This window comes from Salvia hispanica, chromosome 3 (assembly GCF_029641045.1).
Source record: "Salvia hispanica isolate PSC_SH4W2 chromosome 3, Shi_PSC_v1, whole genome shotgun sequence".
NCBI classification, from domain to species: Eukaryota; Viridiplantae; Streptophyta; class Magnoliopsida; order Lamiales; family Lamiaceae; genus Salvia; species Salvia hispanica.
Window position 1 is genome coordinate 17,467,425 of NC_142694.1, and position 4,337 is coordinate 17,471,761.

The 4,337-nt window shown below is 38.3% G+C and overlaps 1 long non-coding RNA gene across 1 annotated transcript; it reads right to left on the bottom strand.

Annotated features, from left to right (window-relative positions):
* Window positions 1-807: 807 nt before the first annotated feature.
* LOC148930291 (uncharacterized) lies at window positions 808-3,882 on the bottom strand. Its single transcript, XR_016137021.1, has 2 exons — window positions 3,094-3,882; window positions 808-1,067 (listed from the first exon to the last, which is right to left on the bottom strand). It is a non-coding gene; the product is annotated as an uncharacterized LOC148930291 (long non-coding RNA).
* Between the last annotated feature and the right edge of the window lie 455 nt (window positions 3,883-4,337).

Here is a 4,337-nt window from a genome sequence, read left to right on the forward strand (position 1 = left end):
CGATTTAAATTATTTTTTTGCACAACATATATCAAATTAAAGATAATTTCATAAGGATTCTAACGAGATCTCACTTGCATATGTCATATCAAAATTTTCAATTTTTTAAAAAAAATTTCAATTTTTTCATACAGCAACAAATGTCAACATAATATATAAAATATATAAATATAATACATGTAGAATATCATTCTTAAAGCAATGTGTTGACATAAGGTCTGTGTTTTAACATTCTCAAAGCATTGTGTTGATATTTTTTCAAAACACTATATTGACATTTTCATCAAAGCACTATGTTGACATAAGCAATATGTTGACATTCTCAAAGCATTGTGTTGATATTTTCAAAACACTATATTAATATATCCATATATAATATTGATACATCAATATATAACTCATACTTATATACTAGATACTACTATGCAAGGAGCTACACTATTTTTGAATAAGTAATAATTCATTTAATAAATGATGTGCAACAATAAAAATAAAACAAGAGCTAACCTATATAATTTTCATTTAACTAATGATGCAATGATAAATAAAATAAGAGCTAAAGTAATTTTTATATATTAATATCAATATGCAATGCTAACAAATTTAAGCTACAATTTTTCTTGATGAATTTTCTGTAGATAAAATATACTCTAGTCATACAAGAAAAATAAAAGCAACAAATTTAAACTACGATCATACTTTTTATTTGTCACGATCGCACTTTGCTAAGGATAGCGAAAGCGGGTAAACCGCGACTAATGAGAGGGATTAAAGAAACGGGAAAAGAAATTGGAAAGAACTTGAGAATATTCCCAAAGGCCAAGTCAATTCATATCATAGAATAGAAGCCAAATGTACCATTACATGGTCTTAGAGCTTAGAATAAATATTACATCAATAAATCAGAGTTTGAAGGTGAGATTCTAAGATGTCTCACTTCACAAAAGAGCAGCGGAATGAGTTCATACTAGATGACTTCGTGTATGAAGACACGAATCGTGAAAAGATCCACTGGATTATTTAGTGGCATCGACTCCGATCATTTCTCCATCCTCTTGACGTTCAACCTGCACGTTTATAAATACATGCAGGGCTGAGTACAGGAGTACTCAGTGGACACATGCCGAAAACAAAACATACAATATATATTTGTCATCCATCCACAGTATCGCACGAGGGTTTTTCTTAAAAGGCCCGAGCATACTAAATTCTTTGTGAGCTAAAAGTTCGTCTGATCAGACTAAGTTCTTTCAAAATTTCTACCATATCTGTGAATCGTGTACCGTGAAGATGGCCACCTTCAACGGACACATCGCCGGCCAACCGCTGATGGCTCACGGCTCTCGTGCACATTATTCCGAATAGGATTTGCGGTCCTATTGGGAACCGAATTCGTTAAACTAGGTTTGGCATCGCCATACCCCGCAGGCTACAACCTCAACAGATAGGCCTTAAAACAAACATTTTATGGCATGACAACAACTTTAAAATAATCACTGCTCCATTTTGAGAAAAAATGATTTTTCATAACTTCAAAGTATTTGCTTTATATCCACACTATAGTGTTGGATATTAAAAGAAAGCCCACCTGATATGCTTATGTCTCAACTCAAATGCTCGCTTTGGCCTCACTCGTTCTTGAGCAATTTATCCCTTGAAAATAAATAGCGTAGCACGCTAATTAATACTTGAACTAATTTTCTTTAGAAAGAATGCATGCATCCTATTGGATAGCACCTATATCTCAGTCTCGTCTTATAGGATTTTTCTTAATCCTACCTCGGCTTTACTACTCTGCAGCGTTTATTTATTCTCTTTATTAACTTTGGAGAAATTCTATTTCCTCTAAACAAATACTCGGCCCTTATTTACAAGAATAGGAATTCTTGGAAAGTCTCTTCTAAAATTCTTTTCTTCGGTTTTTCTTAAGGCCGCCCATGGTGTCGCGGGGGACGCCGGCCGACTTTTGCGTCTCCCACTTTACTACTTTATTTTCCCGGAATCTGAATAAATTATTCGGAAATTAATTAATTGAGCTCCATCTCAATTCTTAAATAATTCCAACTTCTCATAATTTAAATCTTGGCCCAAAGTCCACTGCACTCACTTAATTAAATGAGACTAGTCCCAATAACTAAGTAGCAATACTCCATATAATTCATGTAGGCCCAAGCTTTTATTAAATGAGGCATTCTACTACTCCAATTAAGTTGGACTTAGCCCAACAAACAATTTCCAACCCAACTTCCTTTATTAACACATCAACCCATTGTTTTAATTTCTCCAAACATTGAGGCCCAATAAAGAAAAGGAAGTACCCACTTATACTACTCCCTTCTCCATCGTGAATTTCCCCCAATTCCCTTCCAAAAGAAATCCCTAATTAGAACTGAGGAGCTGCGCATCTCTCCCTCTCTCACGCCTCCTCCGGCGAAATCGCCGTCGACGTCTCGTCCTCCACCGGCTATCACCGCCGGTGTCTCTCCTCTCTCCCCTATCTGAAAAATAAACGAAGAATCCTTATTGAGGCAGCAGTATCTCCGTCGAGCTCTCTCTCTCTCACTCGGCGAGCTCACAGCACCGCCGCCGCCGACGTCGCTCTCCGTCGCTGCTGCCAGCGCTCTGCATCGGTTCTCGCCGTCGAGCCCTCCAAGAGGCAGCGACTCCAGCCCTCTCTCGACCTTCCCTCGACGGCGCCGACACCAGCCGCCGCCTTACTCTGCTGCCCCGACAGCGTCTCCGTTCAGCCGGGCCTCCCGGAGCTCGTCGCTGCCCGTCCGTCGCCGGGCAGCTCCGCCCAACTAAAGCTATGCCCTCCTTCCCCCTTCCCCTTTCAAAGCATGGTCCTTTAAAGCTTTATGTTCTTGGCAGATTGTTATTGCTGATTTATCAACAGATGAGGAGAGTCTAATTACATTTGAGAGGGATTTGTGATTTGAGAAGGAGTGTAGCTACTGGAATAAGTCTTATTGTTATGAGTTCCATTCCTAAGTTTCATTCTGTGATCTTCTATGATTCTAAGTTCTTGTTCTTGGTTATCTACTGTGCTAGCTCTACATGATGCCAGGGGTTATTGGGTGTTGAGGTTGTTACCTCACTTTGATGAATCCTCTCGGATGGGGACCGATGTCCTGCCTCAGAATCACCTCCTTGCTCCTCCTCCATTCCTTGCTGTATTTCTTGACTCTATGTGAGTTTGGGGTGTCGATTTTGTGGGGAGGAGAAGGGAGATAAGGCTGCTTATATAGTGCTCCATTCTTGGCTGTTTGTGCTTGAGACTTGGAGGCAAAGGCTCCTATTTTGGGGCTGCCAGCTCCACTACTTTTGAGCTTGATGTTCATGCTATCCTTACTATTTTGGTGTATGTATGGTTGTCTCTCTTGGCTGTTTCCTCAGCCTTGATCGATGGAAAAACAAGAATCTTGCTCATGTCTATATTGGGCTTGTGTAGAGGCTCATTCTACTATGCTCTCTTGTCTTGGTTACTCTTTGATGCTAGTTGAGAATGTGACAAAAAATAGGTTGACTTCATGCTCTAAATGGAAGCCTCCTAGCTGCACTATTTTCGTCTACTACTCCACTTTCCTATTTGAGCTTGTGCCTCCCTTCCTTTTTGTTTGTGAGTCATCTTCTAACCCCTATTCTTGTGTTAATTTTCAGGTACATGGCTGGAGTTTTGGAGTCTTGTGGCTGCCTTTTTCGAGAAAGAGAGTGAAGGAGAAAGAAAGAAGATGCTCCTCTAGAGATCCTTTGCCTCCATCACCAAAATAGCTAGCTTCCAAACTTGTTGATTAGTGCTGTAGGATAAATGGTGTAGAATAGATGTGTGTGTTGTCACTCTCACATATGTATCATGTGCTAGATGTATCTCCAACATTCTTGTATATCTTATTCCTCAAATATTTATCTAGTAAAAGCATAGCCTTTACTTTTATCCTTGAACACATAAATTTCCTTGCATTTTATTTCTTCCAACGAAAATACTTAGATTACTCCAAAGTCGAAAATTACCACGATAACTATGATTAAACGGCTTCTAGAAGGAATTTAATTAAGCTACTAAATCCGATTTATCTTGAAAGAAGGGAACGAAATTCCGGGGCGTCACATTATTTCTCATTTTTGACACATTTATATACTGCATATAATAAGAGAAAGCAATCTGATATAATTTTCAAATTAATGGCGCAATATAAATACTCCATTTTAGATTATTACAAATCGTCACATATGCGGTTATATTGTACAAATAAATATGTGTGTATAATTAGAGTACAGGAGGTCAAAAAAATAAAATGTTTCGATATTAAAAATTTAGAAGTGAATGTACATTTAAT